The sequence below is a fragment of the Lethenteron reissneri genome, chromosome 5, assembly GCF_015708825.2.
Source record: "Lethenteron reissneri isolate LAM-NWPU_2019-01 chromosome 5, ASM1570882v1, whole genome shotgun sequence".
In the NCBI taxonomy this organism is placed as follows: domain Eukaryota; kingdom Metazoa; phylum Chordata; class Hyperoartia; order Petromyzontiformes; family Petromyzontidae; genus Lethenteron; species Lethenteron reissneri.
In genome coordinates, this window is record NC_083783.1 from 3,884,276 (window position 1) to 3,903,086 (window position 18,811).

Here is an 18,811-nt window from a genome sequence, read left to right on the forward strand (position 1 = left end):
TCACACAGTAACTGGTGTAGTTAACCGGGTGGTGACCACCAGACTAACAACACTAGTTACCACGTAACTGCTACTACGGACCGGACCACAGCTCGGGTCCAGGTCCACGTGTTGGAGACCTCAGTAGGACGTAGACGAAGGCTTCTTCAGGATGAACAACAACACACACACACACGTGCACACACACGTACACACACACGTACACACACACACGTGCACACACGTGTGCACACGTGCACACACGTACACACACACGTGCACACACACGTGCACACACACGCACACGTACACACACACGTGCACACGTGCACACACACACGTACACACACGTACACACGTACACACACACGTACACACACACACACGTACACACACACATACACGTGCACACACACACACGGCTGATACCCTCTGCGGCGTGGCGGGCATCGCCCCTGGCCACGACCACCTCCCAGAGCCCCTCGAGCGGCATCCCGGCCCGGTCCACGTGACCACTCGGGGCCCCCTCTGTAGACTTGAGCGGTCACGTGTCCTCTTGGGTCAACCAGCGTGCCCCAGTAACCCCTTCCCTACGGCCAGCGCTCTCGCAGCCGATCCTGTAGGGCCAATGGCTGGAAAAACCCCGATTTTTCCAGCGGCAGGCATCGGGTTTTTTCTTTAATACAATCGGGGAATTAAAACCTGGTTTAATGAATACGAAACTCTGATCCAAGGCTTAGGCTGCTTCCTCGTCGGTGCTGCTATCGTACTCGGGGACGTCGGGCACGGGGTAGTCGTAGAATGCGGCGGGCAGGTTGGTCTTGATGAACACGAGCTTCTCCTCCGCAATCGTGGGCGCCAGTGAGTTCCTGAGTTTGGAATGGACGAAGCCCATCGTTGAGAAGTGCGGTTCTGCAATTAGAACCAATTAAACCGGATTTCTCCCAATCTCAGATGATCGGGTTTAATATAAAAAGACAATTAAACCCGATTGTAAAAAACCCGACTGTGCCACCCTTGGTAGGGGCTGGCAATGCACACCGAGCGTGGTGGAATCCACGGGCTGTCAATCAGCGCTGACCGAGCGCCTCTGGCGCCGGTACTGCAGCCACAACCTCGTGGTGTGGTTACACCGCACGCCGTGCCTGTCTAGGGCCAGCATTACAACAGTGACAGCTCGCGATGTCACTACACATTTAGTCTTTGTTTCTTTATTTCTACTCTTTATCAAGAGAGTTTGGGTACAACAACAAAAATCAAGAAGCGTTTAAAATTAAATGGAGCCTCCTTGGCTTCGTCTGGGCGTGTGTGCGCGTGTGTGTGCACGTGTGTGTACGTGTCTGTGTACCTGTGTGTACGTGTGTGTGTGCACGTGTGTGTGCACGTGTGTGTACGTGTGTGTGTACGTGTGTGTGTGCACGTGTGTGTGTGCACGTGTGTGTGCACGTGTGTGTGCACGTGTGTGTACGTGTGTGTGCACGTGTGTGTGTGTGCACGTGTGTGTGCACGTGTGTGTACGTGTGTGTGCACGTGTGTGTGTACACGTGTGTGTGCACGTGTGTGTACGTGTGTGTGTACGTGTGTGTGCACGTGTGTGTGTACGTGTGTGTGTGCACGTGTGTGTGTGCACGTGTGTGTGTGCACGTGTGTGTACGTGTGTGTGCACGTGTGTGTGTACACGTGTGTGTGCACGTGTGTGTACGTGTGTGTGTACGTGTGTGTGCACGTGTGTGTGTACGTGTGTGTGTGCACGTGTGTGTGTGCACGTGTGTGTGCACGTGTGTGTACGTGTGTGTGCACGTGTGTGTGCACGTGTGTGTGCACGTGTGTGTACGTGTGTGTGCACGTGTGTGTGTACACGTGTGTGTGCACGTGTGTGTACGTGTGTGTACGTGTGTGCACGTGTGTGCACGTGTGTGTGTGTGCGCCCGCCTATGTTGAGTGTGTTGGGGAGCGGTGGTGCAGTGGTTAGCGCTCCGCTGCGCCACGAACCCGGCGACCCGAGTTCAATTCCCGCTCACGGCCAACACGATTGGCGATTATCTGAACCGTGTCCTGTGCCTCCCCTAGGTCGACTCAGCCTCAAATGACCTCCTGCTACGATGTGTAACAACATGACCGCGCTGACAGCCCTTGCCCCGACAGCCTGTGAAGGGCTATGTGGCGGGGGGTCTTTGTCTTGTTCTAAGTGACAGGCAGTCGTGAGAAGTGGTTTATCTTTTAGCACCCGTCATACACGGTAGCGACCTCACTCACCCCTCTCTCTGTGTCATAGACTCGCTGGTGCAATGTCTCCCTCCCGTGGCCACAGGGAGCCACTGCACCCGTGTGTGCACACAGCCAATTCTAGATTTGAAGCTTTCGTGACTGCAAGGATTCATACTCTTAGGTTCTTTCGGTAAAGTCACGTGGGTAAAAAATAAAATTAAAAGTTAATAAAAGTAATAATGGAAATAATAAAATAATAAATCACGACGTTTCGGAGGCAACACAAGTCTCCGTCATCAGGTGGGACCGTCACAGCTAAAATTACGTTCTCGATGCCTGTGCGAATATACGCAGCAGTAGCTGACATCGGCCACTCAAATAAAGACTCGGATATTCTTGAATTTTTATTTTTATTTTACCAGGTACGGCCCACCGAACTAGGGCTGAACGATATGGGGAGAAAATATCTAATTGCGATTTTTCTGACAGATATTGTGATTATATTTTTTTAAGTCAAGCTTCAGTTCAATATTCACTGTGTAATAGATTTTAAATATGTGATGGAGCATTGCTACACGGTACCATGAAAATATGAACTGCTCTATAAATTATCATGCAGGGATGAGAACTTAAAAGATATGAATTGCTTCCAACATGTATTTATTAAAAGTTTTCATTGAAATAGAACAATCAAACATAGAACAATTTAGAAGTTAAATAAAGTTATAATAATTAAAAATAAAACAATTCCAATAGGTCACAGGACTTTTCAAATAGCAAAAAAATCGCAGCCTTTGCGATTTGATAATCGCATTGTTTCAAATTGCGATTTCGATTAGAAATCGATTAATCGTTCAGCCCTACACCGAACTATATCGCTCTTTTTAAATCCTTTATATTAAGTTCGCTTGCTTGCTTGCTTGCGTGCTTGCGTGCTTGCGTGCTTGCTTGCTTGCTTAGGACCGTGCAAATTTTCGGCCGTTTTTTAACCCACTTCCCGTGATCAAATCGAGCTGACATTTTCCACACAGACTCGTTGTGCTTGACAATGAATGTTCGTGAACATTTTTTTCCAAAATTTTACACTTTTTAGGACAAAAATATTATATTTAATTACCAATTGCTTAATGGTGCAATGCAATCATCTGACCCATAGGTGGCAGCCATCTCAAGCCAGAGGACGAGAGGACTCTAGCCGCCACGCATATAAAGGATTTATAGTGAAAAACTTTGTTTTTACGGGTTATACTTGTTTCAGAAGCGCCCTTGGTCACGATAGCTCAACTAAGTAGCTCATGTGGAAATGTGTCGCAGTCAAATACTCTCAAATCGCTTTCCTGTGGCTTGTCTGGACTGCGACTCTGTGCATCTCCTTGGGTCTCTGTGCATCACTCTGTGCTGCATTGCCATTGCTGCTGCATTGGCATTGCTGCTGCATTGGCATTGTTGCTGCATTGGCATTGCTGCTACATTGGCATTGCTGCTGCATTGGCATTGCTGCTGCATTGGCATTGCTGCTGCATTGGCATTGCTGCTGCATTGCCATTGTTGCTGCATTGGCATTGCTGCTGCATTGGCATTGCTGCTGCATTGGCATTGCTGCTGCATTGGCATTGCTGCTGCATTGGCATTGCTGCTGCACTGCCCGTGTTTCCGAGTGACCTCCCCCGTCCACGCAACGCCCCCCCTCCCTCTACCCCCCCTCTCCCCCCTTGCCCCTCCCCTCTCTCTTACCTATATAACCTCTTACCACGGCATCTCTCTCCCACTTCAAAACAAAAATTATTGCTGCGGTTTCTCCACCTGATGATGATTGCTTGTGTTGCAATCGAAACGTCGTAATGTATTTATATTTTATTTCTACCTACGTGACTTTACCAAAAGAACCAAAGAGTATGGATCCCAACAGTCACGAAAGCTTCAAATCAAGATCACTCAGTGATTCATATTCTCAGGTTTTTTCGGTAAAGTCACGTAGGTAAAAAATTAAAATTAATAAAAGTACGTGACTTTACCGAAAAAAACCTAAGAATATGAATCCTTGCAGTCACGAAAGCTTCTAATCAAGATCACTCTGTGACTTTATGGATTTACGGCCCCATAGCGTGGGTCGCATGGCCACAATGGCATGGCTTTGTGCTGCGTCTTTCATTCATATTTGAGCCCCGAAGGGAACTTGGGCTTGGTGAAGCCTTCATCCAGCAGCGTATCGATCGTGGCCGATGATGCTGATGGGGGCGCATCGATTAACCGCATTGATCTTTGAATGGAAGTTTTGAAATGGTAACATAAAAATATTCTTTATAGGACGTCATGGACAGGATTTGAACCTGTGCGGGGAGACCCCATTGGATTTCGAGTCCAACGCCTTAACCACTCGGCCACCATGACTTCCACGTGCGCCTCGGCTGACTCGGTGACCACGTGGGTGCATTGCAAACGACGACGCGTCGATTACGTTGCGATAAAAAACAACAACGTAACGCATTGGCGTGGCCTTTAAAGGAAAAAATATAAGTAAATAATAGGCGACGTTTCGGGCAATGACCCTTCTTCACAGCACCTAAACTATGCTCAAGGTATGATACTCGAAATCAGGGATTTTTAAAGAAGCAACGCATTCTTCAACAGCACTGTGGCCTTAAAAGAAAACAATAGGCGACGTTTCGGGCAATGGGCCTACGTCAGAGGTCCATTGCCTGAAACGTCGCCTATGGTATTCTTAGGTTTTTTTGGTAAAGTCACGTAGGTAAAAAATTAAAATTAATAATAGTAAAATTATGGATTTTAATTTTTTACCTACGTGACTTTACCGAAAACAACCTAAGAATATGAATATTTGCAGTCACGAAAGCTTCAAATCTAGAAGTCGCCTATGGTGTTTTTCCTTGTAAGGTTACCCTGTGCTCTTATTGACGAACACGTTGTGTTGATTTTGATTGTTAACGCTGCTTGTGCCCCACTGCAAGCGAGAGCTTCGGCAGCGTCGCCAGCTGATTCAACGTTTCGGAATCTATTCTGAAGTAATTCTGCAAGTGTCTTGATTATTTCTAGATCTTAAGTTTTCGTGACTGCAGGGATCCATACTCTTTGGTTATTTCGTTAAAGTCACGTAGGTAGAAAATAAAATAAATTAAATACATTTCGATTTAAAGCTTTCGTGACTGCAGGGATTCATCTTCTTGGTTCTTTCGGTAAAGTCACGTAGAAGGGAAATGAAAAAATAAATTTTTTAAAAACATAATAAAATAATTCTCACGACATTTCGGCCACAACGCAAGCAGCCGTCCTCAGGTGAAGAACAGGGCTGTCTTATTTGTTTTATTTTATTGTTTCCCTTCTACGTGACTTTACCGAAAGAACCAAGAAAATTAAATACAATTAATTTAATTTTATTGTATAAAATAAATTAAATGTATTTTATTGTATAAATAAAATTTATGTAATTTTATTGTATAAAATAAAATGTATTTAATTTAATTTATTAATTAAATTTAATTTATCTTATACCTACGTGACTTTACCGAAAGAACCAAAGAGTATAATGTCTTTATTATTTGTATCGATCACGCGGCATTACGCTATTGCGCTGACGTAGAAGCAGCCGCGGGGAGGCGCTGCGATGTCGCGATGCCCATCAGCGCGATCCCATCGCTCCTCAGTGACCAGCGAGGGGAAGTATGGTCAAACAATCGCCGGGGGTAGGACTCAGTCCAGCAAAGGGGCCGTCCATAAATGACGTCACCCCCCTCAAATATGACGTCACAAAGCTCTGCCCCCCCCCCGATTCTAAGCCGAAAATGGCTCACAGGGCTATACGAAATAAATGAACTTGAAAACTTGAAAATGTGATCCCCAATTGATCTCGAGTCAAAGATTAAAACGATCTCAGTCAGACCCCCATGGCACCTGGCTCAGCCCCATGGCCTCCTGCCGGCGAGCCTTCGACGCCTCACGTGGCCTCAGGGGCCGTCCATAAATGACGTCACACGTTTTGGACGATTTTTTACCCCCCCCCCCCCTCTCGTCACACGGCGTCACAAAAAGTCAGACCCCCCCCCTCAAATATGACGTCACAAAGCTCTGCCCCCCCCCCCAAAATATAAAACATTCTTCAAATCGCTTTAAACTATTGTCATTGTAGTGCGTATTTAATGTGGCGCTGCACTCTGATGTTGTAGGAGAAAACATTTATTAAAAAGTCTATTTCATTAAGTAGAACGTGTTGTCTATATTCATTTAAATTTGCGCATTTTGATGTGACGTCACATTTCTCACCCCCCCCCCCCTCGTCACACATCGTCACAAATGTCTGACCCCCCCCAGGTGCGTGACGTCATTTATGGATAAATAAACATGACAGTTGTCATGTTTGCATCATGGTTACAATGATTATAGGACGAAATCGGTGACGATTCTGTGATGGGATGGTCGGTACAATGTTCGTGTGAATATCGCGGGATCTAACATTGCGATGATGATGATGAGTTGATGATGATGACAATGATGACGATGCCCATTATTTACCCAGGAAAGCCTCGCTGAGTCTCGGGACTCATTTGCAGGAGGGCCCTGCTATACTGGGATGTCTGGCCACGAATTCCACTTTTAACGAGAATTTCGCTCCACGTGGGAGAACAGCGAGGGTGGTCACCATTACTAAGCTACAACACATTCCTCCTGCGGAGGGAGCTGGTAGGAATGTTGGGTTGCTCGGTCAATGGCCTGCAGGGTCAACGGCGGCGTGGTGTATTCCGCAAATATGCCCGACTGTGAGGGTGGGCACAAGCCGGCGTGAGTAGGTTAAACGTTGAGTTTTATAAGGGCACCACGGGGTGACCAGCCCCTCCCCACCCAGCCCCACCCCTCCCACCCCCCACCCAGCTCCACCCTCCCCACCCTGCCCACCCCTCCCACCCCCACCCCCCACTCAGCTCCATCCTCCCCACCCAGCCCCTCCCCACCCTCCCACCCCCCACCCAGCTCCACCCTCCCCACCCAGCCCCTCCCCACCCTCCCTTCTCCACCCAGCCCCACCCCTCCCATTTTTGGATGCACGACGGACGGACGGACGGACACAACAATCCCCTGTGGGCTGGTGTAACCAGGAGGTTCCTACCGGTACAATGTATTGTTATTATACCAAGTAAGACCCACTGAACTGCGTGGCTCTTTCTCAGAAGCGACTGACCACCACCAACGACAGCTCGCCATCGTGCGTGGTGAATCAACGATGCGCGCGTACGCGTGCGTGCGAGACGGTCGACGTGGCGAGCGATGCATTCAGCAGTGGATCGACCACGTGTCGCGACGACGACGACGATGTCGAGAACAATCGCCGTTGATGTGCAGTGCACGGGGACCCTGGCGTAATGCGAGCGGACGCCAGCGGTCTCGTATCGCGGGTCACCGCTGATCTTCGCAGGCACTTGCCAAGGCTATTTCCATCCTTATTAATCTCGCGGTGCGTGGAGGCAGCAGCAGCAGCAATATTCAATCTCCCAGCGGCAGCGGTGGCGCTGGCGTTGTTACGTAATCCGCATAACGCGCGCTAGAGACAGCGCCGCTCGGTGGCGGATGAAAGACTCGACACGCGGGGCGGTGACGGCCGTGCAACCCACTCTACGGACCGTGTCGTGAAGCCATAGACACATAGAGACACGTCAGAGATACATAGAGACTCATAGAGATACATAGAGACTCATAGAGACCCGTAGAGATACATAGAGACCTGTCAGAGATACATAGAGACCCGTAGAGATACATAGAGACCTGTCATAGACACATAGAGACACGTAGAGATACATAGAGACTCATAGAGATCCGTAGAGACACAAAGACGCGCAGAGACACATAGAGGCACAGATATACATAGAGACTCATAGAGATCCGTAGAGATACATAGAGACGCACAGAGATACGTAGAGATCCGTAGAGATACATAGAGACCCGTAGAGATACATAGATACTCATAGAGATACATAGAGAGACACATAGAGACAGAGATACATTGAGACTCACAGGGACACATAGAGACTCATAGAGACACACTAACGACACACGCAAGAGGATTGCGACTGTGGCCATGTGACCCACACTACGGACCGCACAGTGAGCCCACTGTGGTCTGGGCCTCTCCAACGGCGGAGGAGGAACAGCGACACGACACGAACTAATAGGGTTTTCCCCATTTTTTCTGACAACAAAACTGACACCTTTTGGAAGGAATCATGCTTACATTAACCACAATACTTGCAGTCAAATGCAAACAAAAAACAATACTCTGATAATTTATGCATTGTCTTTGAAACTGATTGGTCCACACCAGAGACAGCTTTCTTTAGAGCCTAGTCTCATATGGTGTTCGACCAGATGACGCCAAAAGGCGCACAGTTCAAAGACAACGCACTACCAGAGTAATGAGAGCTCGGGGTGAGCAAAAAGGTGTCAGTTTTGTTGCCAGAAAAAAAGGGGGAAAACCCTATCAGTATATTTTGGTACTGGCAAAGGAGGTCCCATGACGACACGAACTCTCTGTCTCTCTGAAGCCCTCTCGTCGTGATCATCATCATCAGCAGCTGAACCTTGACATTGGCATTGTAGCTCCTGAACAATATTTGCTGCTGCCAGCATCACGCGAGAGTCGAACAGCGTTAGGAGGAGCACCGCACGCGCCTGATGATTGCTCAAGCGGAGTTCTAGGACAATAAATAGTTGTGTGTGGTGGTGGGACGGGGGGCGGGGGGGGCACCCACGTGCCACGAATCGCTTCCACCCCGCATTGTATCGATGCAAGATTCTCTTGAAAGAATATAGCGGCATCTAGTGGTTGCACGGTCGTCACGTCGACCCGATATATAACAACAACAACAACAACGCGCCATCATAATCCACGGCAATGCTCTACCCACCGCTGGCTCGAGGCCTTCCCAAGCCTTGAGTCACCACGCAGCATTGCACAGAGACACGTGGGCGTCCACGCGTCTCTGTGCAAGAGGCTCCTGCCCTGTGACTCCTTGTCAAGAGCGTCCTGCCCCGTGACTCCTTGCCAACAGGATCCTGCCCCGTGACTCCTTGCCAAGAGGGTCCTGCCCGGTGACTCCTTGGCAAGAGGCTCCTGCCCGGTGACTCGGTGACTACTTCTCAAGAGGGTCCTGCCCCGTGACTCCTTGGCAAGAGGATCCTGCCCCGTGACTCCTTGTCAAGAGGGTCCTGCCCGGTGACTCCTTGTCAAGAGGGTCCTGCCCGGTGACTCGGTGACTACTTCTCAAGAGGGTCCTGCCCCGTGACTCGGTGACTCCTTGCCAAGAGGATCCTGCCCCGTGACTCGGTGACTCCTTGCCAAGAGGATCCTGCCCCGTGACTCGGTTACTACTTGTCAAAAGGGTCCAGCCCCGTGACTCCTTGTCAAGAGGGTCCTGCCCGGTGACTCCTTGTCAAGAGAGTCCTGCCCCGTGACTCGGTGACTCCTTGGCAAGAGGATCCTGCCCCGTGACTACTTGTCAAGAGGGTCCTGCCCGATGACTCCTTGTCAAGAGGGTCCTGCCCGGTGACTCGATGACTACTTCTCAAGAGGGTCCTGCCCCGTGACTCGGTGACTCCTTGCCAAGAGGATCCTGCCCCGTGACTCGGTGACTCCTTGCCAAGAGGATCCTGCCCCGTGACTCGGTTACTACTTGTCAAGAGGGTCCAGCCCCGTGACTCCTTGTCAAGAGGGTCCTGCCCCGTGACTCCTTGTCAAGAGAGTCCTGCCCCGTGACTCGGTGACTCCTTGCCAAGAGGGTCCTGCCCCGTGACTCGGTTACTACTTGTCAAGAGGATCCTGCCCCGTGACTCGGTGACTCCTTGCCAAGAGGCTCCTGCCCCGTGACTCCTTGTCAAGAGAGTCCTGCCCCGTGACTCGGTGACTCCTTGGCAAGAGGGTCCTGCCCTGTGACTCCTTGTCAAGAGGGTCCTGCCGGGTGCTCGCTCTCGGGGGGCGATGCTATTTAGCTGAGGCCGGAGAGTTGTCGCCTCTGAACATCTGTTGGCAGATCGCCAGCACTGGCTCAAGCAAGCCAAGCCTGACTCTGCTGATGAGACACTGCAAGCCGAAAACAAGTCCTTGCATATACGCATCTGGCAGTACGCCAGAATTGGCTCAGGAAAATCCTCACGCTGCTGATGAGACGTTGAGTGTCGAAACCGGCTCGGAGTGTAGCTTGTGTTTCATCACAGCTCGTGAAGTTATGTACTCTCAGAGAGGGCCGTGCGGCTGATGGAATGTGTAAAAAAAATACGTTGATTATATCACGTGGAGGTTCGTAATCAAGGTGTGTTGGGTTCGTTCGCGTGAATAGAACTGCTGTGTTGTTAACCCACCACCACCAATGAATGAGGTCGGTAACGTTAACAAAACGTGGCAATTAGAAACTGTATATTCTTAGGTTTTTTCGGTAAAGTCACGTAGGTAAAACATTTAAATGAATAAAAGTAAAATAAATAAAATAAAACTTACGACGTTTTGGAGGCAACACAAGCTTCCGTCTTCAGGTGGAACCGTCACAGCACGATATCTGCATCAAGTGAGAGAAATTCCAAGAAAACAGTCCTTGTATATATACTGGTTGAGGGTGGGAGGAGCCAAGGTAGGCCCTGGATATTATTATTGTGAGGTTCGGTGCGGCTGAAGCACGGTGTTAGGAAAGAGCCTTTGTTGTGTAAACTAGGTGCGGCTGATGTAAAGGTGCGTGTAAAAAAATTAGAAACTGCTTTTAGCACAGCGGTGACGTTGGAGGGAGCCCCACATCATTGACAATTTGAGTCCTGCGAAGTTTCGCTGGAGATTGCAACCAGCTTCATCGGGCAAATTAGCCAGAATTATTAGAAATAGCATTTGGACGCGAAAGCCTGCGCGTTAAAGTGATCGTGTGGCGAGACAAATACGGGAAGGAGGAGGCTGATTGTGTGCCTGGTTATGTTGTGACTCACATTCGAACGCAACCACGCCGATGCTGACGCCGATGTTGATGTTTGCGTTGTTAGAGCCGACAGCGAATGTGGCTGTGGGCGTCAGATACGGGGGGGAGGGGGGGGTTGAGAATAGGAAAGGGGGGCAGGGGCTGAGGGGGGAGGGGTGTGGCATCCTCACCCCCCCTACCCCCCTATTTCAAACAGCGATCTCACCCCTGCGAGTGAGTGAGCGAGCGATGGTCACGGGGCGAGGAGCGGTCGTTCGGAGCGAGCCACACAGCGCGGGTAAGAAAGAGCTCGAGACCTGGGGGTCATAGATAGCACCTTGAGACTCCATCATCATCATCGTGATCATCATCGTGATCATCATCATTATCATCGTGATCATCGTGATCATCAGCAAGCGCCGGGCAATGCTACGAGAGAGTTGGGCTCATCAGCGGTGTCAATGAAGCAGTGGGTTGGCTGCTGCTGCTGTTGCTGCTGTTGCTGCTGCTGTTGCTGCTGCTGTTGCTGCTGTTGTTGTTGTTGCTGCTGCTGCTGTTGCTGCTGCTGCTGTTGCTGCTCCTGCTGCTGCTGTGTTGCTGCTGCTGTTGCTGCTGTTGCTGTTGCTGCTGCTACTGCTGCTGTTGCTGCTGTTGCTGCTGCTGTTGCTGCTGCTGCTGTTGCTGCTGCTGCTGTTGCTGCTGCTGTTGCTGCTGCTGCTGTTGCTGCTGCTGCTGTTTCTGCTGCTGCTGTTGCTGCTGCTGCTGTTGCTGCTGCTGTTGTTGCTGCTGCTGCTGTTCCTGCTGCTGCTGTTGCTGCTGCTGTTGCTGCTGCTGTTGCAGGCGTGGTGCCGTGCCGGCCTTCACAGGTGCTGATGCTCGCTAACGGCACTTGCCCCAACAGCCTGTGAAGGGTACACGGGGGATCTTTGTCTTGTTGATGATTCCTAAGACGCGCGCGGTGACGAAGACGCTCGACTCGGTGTCTTCTCTGATGATCGATGTTGGAACTTCCCCCTGTCATGATCATCATCATCGTCGTTTTCATATCGCTACTCTGTCGGTAGGTTGACAGACGATGAAAGCATTGATCAATCCATCACACCGCTCTTGTTATCTGCCGTCTTCATTAAGTCTACGGGTCTCTACGTCAGTCTATGGGTCTCTATGGAACTCTATGGGTCTGCATGTGAGTCGGTCTCTTCGTGGGTCGATGGGTCTCCAACAAAACCCTTGAGTCTCCATTTGAGTCGATGGCTCTCCATGAAAATCAGTGGTTCACTGCGTGAGTCTACGGGTCTCCGTGATGATGACGATTATATCAGCCACTGCGACGACGAGCTGTCGTCACGTACAAGAACAGGAGCCGATGGACTTCGCCTGGCGATGAACTTTGTAGTTGCGGAGATTGTGTGGCGTCACCATTGCCCCGGGCCTCTTCTCGAACACAATGTGATGCACTGCTCACTCAGCCTGCTGCATCCCTTTGTCTCTTTGGCCGCCGCTGCTGCGGCTGCTTCGGTCGAGTTTCAGTTGTCCACGAGGCGTGCTCACGCCGCGTTCCCAATCTCCACCCACCCCCCCCAACACACCCGCTAAGTGGCAGGGTGATTAAATTAGTCCCGTTAGCAGATGGGCCCTGCAGCGAACACCCCCACCAACACCACCCCTCCCGAGGGACGGTCCCATCGATCAGGGAATGGAGCCCTCGCCCCGCCCCTCACCCCCCCAGGGAAGAGTTCTCCCCTCCACCCTCCCCCCTTTACCCCCCCCCCCCCCAGGAAAGAGTTCCACCCCCCCCCCCTCCTGCCGGACCAAACCTCCCCCTCCCACCTTCCCGATGTGCTCCCACGTGCTTCTCACGCAGCTCGCGGTGTCGAGAGAAAGGCGTGTAGGGGAATGGGGGGGGGGGGTGATTGTCCATACTTCACCACATTGACCCCATTGGAACCTCATTTGCCAGTAGCAAAATATGATAATTGGTTTTTTACCCTTTTATCTGGCAACAAAACTGACACCTTTTTTTACAAGGAATCATGTTTGCATTGACCACAATACCTGCAGTCGGAATGCAAAAAAAACACAGAACTCTGATAATGTATGCACTAAGGAAACATATCATATTTTTCTACTGGCAAATGAGGTTCCAATGGTGTAAATGCTTACCCCGAGCTCTCATACTCTGATGGTGCATTGTCTTTGAGTTGTGCGCCTTTTGGCGTCATCTGGTCCAACACCATGTGAGACTAGGCTCTAAGGAAAGCTGTTTCGGATGTGGACCAATCAACTTCAAGGACAGTGCATATCATTATCAGAGTTGTGTTTTTTTGTTTGCATTATGACCGCAAGTATTGTGATCAATGCAAACATGACTCCTGGTAAAAAAGGTGTCAGTTTTGTTGCCAGATAAAAGGGTAAAAAAACAATTATCATTATTTCACCACACTGGTAATGTATGTGCTGTGTGTTGAACTTCTTTCGCACCGTACGTAGCCAACCGTGCTAATCGGGGGTGCGAACCAACAGACTAAACACAAAAAGCGATTGCAAAGAAATGAGTTTGTCAATCTCGATGATGATTTGAGAGCGCACAGCTTCCAGCGGCTTCCTAATATCGGAAGGAAGAGCGTTCCAGACGGCCGCAGAAGCGCCATCGCAGAGCGGCGACCACACCGCCTTCGTCCGATGGCCGGGGACGTGGGAGAGAGCCAGGGTGGTGATGGTGGTGGTGGGCTGGACGGGTTCGTAGCATCCTCGCCGATGTTAGCCGTGGTCAGGGATTGAACTCGGAGTAATGAGTTCAGGCGGCTACAACACGCGACTGAGCACGTGGTGGACTAAATCCCAAACGCAGGCTGGTGGATCACTCGAGCAATGTCGTGGTGTTGTTGTCGTCGTCAAAGTGCCGACGCCACGGCGGTGACGCCTTCGTGCGGCACGATGCGTCCCGTGCCCTGGCCGGACTTGCCGGCGGCTTTGCTCGTTCACGACGGCAGCGACGCCACAAAGTCGCGCGCCCCGGGGACACACGCGCGCGCCCCCCATGTTTCATTCATGCGCGTCCCCCACGCTACCCCATCTCCCCTCCTCCCTCCCTCCCTCTCCCTTCCTTTTTAAAAATCCTTTATATTAAGTTCGTTCGCTTGCGCGCTTACGACCGTGCAAATCTTTCGGTCGTTTTTTAACCCACTTCCCGTGATCCAATCGAGCTGACATTTTCCACACAGACTCATTGTGCGTGACAAGTAATGTTCGTGAAAAAATATTATATTTAATTACCAATTGCTTAATGGTGCAATGCAATCATCTGACCCATAGGTGGCAGCCATCTCAAGCCAGAGGACGAGAGGACTCTAGCCGCCACGCATATAAAGGATTTATAGTGAAAAACTTTGTTTTTACGGGTTATACTTGTTTTACGATCAGAGGAAACAAGAAGATGCTCGGTGTAGTCGGCAATTTGCTTCGTTCACCATTTCGTTTGTTTTTTTCCCCAATGCTTTGCTTTATGTGCCCCCCCCCTTTTTTAAACGAAAGATTTCACGAAAGATTTCACGCTCTACTCTCCTCCTTCTTACCCCTTCCCCCTCTCTCTCTACCCCCTCTCTCTACCCCCCCCCTCTCTCTCTACCCCCCCTCCACTCCCTCTCTCCCCTCCTCCCTCTCTCCTCTTCTTCCCCTCTCTGTTTCTCACCCCCCCCCCTCTCTCTCTCCTTTATTTATTTTTTCAACAGTTCACTTGCAAATTACAGATTCTGTTTTTATTAAAATGGCGAGCCCTTCCACTGAAGGGCAACAAAAATAGTTTACACTAATTACGTTCCTCCTCTCCACGGAAATCTTTAGTACAAGGCGAAATATTTATTCGCTTTGAAGAGAAACCAGAGATGCTCTCTCCTCTCCCCATCCTATCCCCTCTGCTTTACCCCCCCCCCCCCCCCGCTGAGCCCTCTGTACCAGCGTGGACGGCACCCTCGTGGTGTTCACCTTCTGAAGCGCTCGCTCGTCACCGTGGCGTGCGCGATGACCACCACAACCACCACGTGACTTTTCTTTCGCGTTGTGCGCGGTGCTTTTAGCGCCACAGCGCGTGGATTTGTAGCGTTTATTTTCATTTGTGTTGCTGGTGACTTTGTGTGTTTCATATCGAAATCGCCTCCAGTGCTTTTGCTGCTGGCGGCAATAAAAGTTGTTTAAAAGTCAACAGTCTCTCCACTCTCTCCTCCCCTCTCTCTTCTGTCCTCTCCTCTAAATTCTTCTCTCCGCTCTCTTCTCTTTCCATTCCCCTCTCTCGATCTATCTCCACTCTCCTCTCTCCCCCCCATCCTCTCTTTTCCATCATCTCTCCTCTAATCCCTTTCCGCTCTCTCCCCTCCCTTCCCCTTCGCTCTCGATCCTTTCCCTCTCCCCCACGTCTCTCTCCGCTCTCCAACTCTCTCACCCCCCCCTCTGCCCCCCTCTCTTTCTATGAACACGTGGTCAACGGATGTATTTACAAGCGACGTCTTCCTCTGGGTGCCATTGCCTACCAACGCGCCGATTGCAAATCCGTAGCTGTCAACCCACACGGTTTATCTACATCATGTGATCTCATCATTAGACCTCCTTTGCCAGTAGCAAAATATAATAATAGTGTTTTCCCCCCTTTTTTATTATATTTTGGTACTGGCAAAGGAGGTCCAATGATGTAGATGCTCGCCCCGAGCCCTCATTACTTTGATGGTGCGTTGTCTTTGAGCTGTACGCGTTTTGGCGTCCTCTGGTCGAGCACCAATTGGGTCGAGGCTCAAAAGAAAGCCGTCCCTTGGTGTGGACCAATCAGTTTCAAGGACAATGCATTATATATTATCATCGTGTGTTTTTGTTTGCATTTGACTGCAAGTATTGTGGTTAATGCAGACATGAATCCTTGTAAAAAGGTTTCAGTTTTGTTTCCAGCAAAATGAGGGAAACCCCCTATTATTATCATGGGATCTCCTTTGCCAGTACCAAAATATGATCAAAGGTTTTTTCCCCTTTTTTTCTGGCAACAAAACAGCCGTGTTAAGATGTTAAAACACCAAACTGAAACCTTTTACAAGGAATCATGGCTGCGTTAACCCCTGTGGGCTGGTGGAACCAGTGGGTTCCTACCAGACGCAGTGCCAACGGGTTCATCGTGGCAAGACACGGGGTGTAGAGTGGCCGTGTTTGGGGGCAACGTGCGGATAACCTCACAGCCATCCTCCCAACACCACGTGTGGCCAGCGTGCTCGAGTCACGATCGCTGTGGACCCACCGCGATTGGAAGATGCCCCTCCCGGCAGCAGCGGTGCAAGCAAGCAGCTGCAGGGCTGCGCCTTGCCGTGAACTTGAGAAATGGGCTTCAGTCTGACGCCTCTGCGCTTACCCCCACCTCTCTCCAATCTGTCTCTCAAATCTCTCTCTCTCCAATCTCTCTCTCGTAAATCTCTCTCTCAAATCTCTCTCTCAAATCTCTCTCTGAAATCTCTCTCTCAAATCTATCTTTCAAATCTCTCTCTCAAATCTCTCTCTCAAATCTATCTTTCAAATCTCTCTCTCAAATCTCTCTCTCAAATCTCTCTCAAATCTCTCTCTCAAATCTCTCTCTCAAATCTCTCTCTCAAATCTCTCTCTCAAATCTCTCTCTAAAATCTCTCTCTCAAATCTCTCTCTCAAATCTCTCTCTCAAATCTCTCTCTAAAATCTCTCTCTCAAATCTCTCTCTCAAATCTCTCTCTCAAATCTCTCTCTCAAATCTCTCTCTCAAATCTCTCTCTCAAATCTCTCTCTCAAATCTCTCTCTCAAATCTCTCTCTCAAATCTCTCTCACATCTCTCTCTCCAATCTCTCTCACATCTCTCTCTCCAATCTCTCTCCAATCTCTCTCTCAAATCTCTCTCTCAAATCTCTCTCTCAAATCTCTCTCTCAAATCTCTCTCTCAAATCTCTCTCTCAAATCTCTCTCTCAAATCTCTCTCTCAAATCTCTCTCTCAAATCTCTCTCTCACATCTCTCTCTCAAATCTCTCTCTCAAATCTCTCTCTCAAATCTCTCTCTCAAATCTCTCTCTCAAATCTCTCTCCTCTCCTACATCCGCTCCGTGAGACGCGGCCTCGCCGGAGTCGGATTGATCGGGGATATTGAGCCGCATCTCGCGTTTCCCAGCCACGCGAACCGGCCCCGTGCATTATTCAGCCCTTCCCTCTCTTGTCTCCCCGCGTCTCCCACTCTCCACGTCTCCCACTCCCCACGTCTCCCACTCTCCCCGCGTCTCCCACTCTCCGCGTCTCCCACTCTCCCCGCGTCTCCCACTCCCCACGTCTCCCACTCCCCGCGTCTCCCACTCCCCGCGTCTCCCACTCTCCCCGCGTCTCCCACTCCCCGCGTCTCCCACTCCCCGCGTCTCCCACTCCCCGCGTCTCCCACTCCCCCCACGTCTCCCACCCCCCCCACGTCTCCCACCCCCCCCCCGCGTCTCCCACCCCCCCCACGTCTCCCACCCTCCCCACGTCTCCCACCCCCCCCGCGTCTCCCACCCCCCCCGCGTCTCCCACCCCCCCCACGTCTCCCACCCCCCCACGTCTCCCACCCCCCCACGTCTCCCACCCCCCCACGTCTCCCACTCCCCGCGTCTCCCACTCTCCGCGTCTCCCACTCCCCACGTCTCCCACTCCCCACGTCTCCCACTCCCCACGTCTCCCACTCTCCTCGTCTCCCACCCCCCACGTCTCCCACTCCCCGCGTCTCCCACTCCCCGCGTCTCCCACTCCCCACGTCTCCCACTCCCCGCGTCTCCCACCTCCCCGCGTCTCCCACCTCCCCGCGTCTCCCACCTCCCCGCGTCTCCCACCTCCCCGCGTCTCCCACTCCCCGCGTCTCCCACTCCCCGCTTCTCCCACTCCCCGCGTCTCCCACCCCCCACGTCTCCCACTCCCCGCTTCTCCCACTCCCCGCGTCTCCCACTCCCCACGTCTCCCACTCCCCGCGTCTCCCACCTCCCCGCGTCTCCCACCTCCCCGCGTCTCCCACTCCCCGCGTCTCCCACTCCCCGCGTCTCCCACTCCCCACGTCTCCCACTCCCCGCGTCTCCCACCTCCCCGCGTCTCCCACTCCCCGCTTCTCCCACTCCCCGCGTCTCCCACTCCCCACGTCTCCCACTCCCCGCGTCTCCCACCTCCCCGCGTCTCCCACCTCCCCGCGTCTCCCACCTCCCCGCGTCTCCCACCTCCCCGCGTCTCCCACTCCCCGCGTCTCCCACTCCCCGCTTCTCCCACTCCCCGCGTCTCCCACCCCCCACGTCTCCCACTCCCCGCTTCTCCCACTCCCCGCGTCTCCCACTCCCCACGTCTCCCACTCCCCGCGTCTCCCACCTCCCCGCGTCTCCCACCTCCCCGCGTCTCCCACCTCCCCGCGTCTCCCACTCCCCGCGTCTCCCACCTCCCCGCGTCTGCCACTCCCCGCGTCTCCTACCCCCCCGCGTCTGCCACTCCCCGCGTCTCCTACCCCCCCCCCCACGTCTCCCACTCCCCGCGTCTCCCACTCCCCGCGTCTCCTACCCCCCCCCCCACGTCTCCCACTCCCCGCGTCTCCCACTCCCCGCGTCTCCTACCCCCCCCCCACGTCTCCCACTCCCCGCGTCTCCCACTCCCCGCGTCTCCTACCCCCCCCCCCACGTCTCCCACTCC

At 51.8% G+C, this 18,811-nt stretch overlaps 2 non-coding genes across 2 annotated transcripts; both read right to left on the reverse strand.

Annotated features, from left to right (window-relative positions):
* Positions 1 to 4,496: 4,496 nt before the first annotated feature.
* On the reverse strand, positions 4,497 to 4,578 carry TRNAS-CGA (transfer RNA serine (anticodon CGA)). The gene has a single exon. It is a non-coding gene; the product is annotated as a tRNA-Ser (tRNA).
* Positions 4,579 to 14,899: 10,321 nt separating this feature from the next.
* Positions 14,900 to 15,012, reverse strand: LOC133353101 (U5 spliceosomal RNA). The gene has a single exon (XR_009756336.1). It is a non-coding gene; the product is annotated as a U5 spliceosomal RNA (small nuclear RNA).
* Positions 15,013 to 18,811: the final 3,799 nt, after the last annotated feature.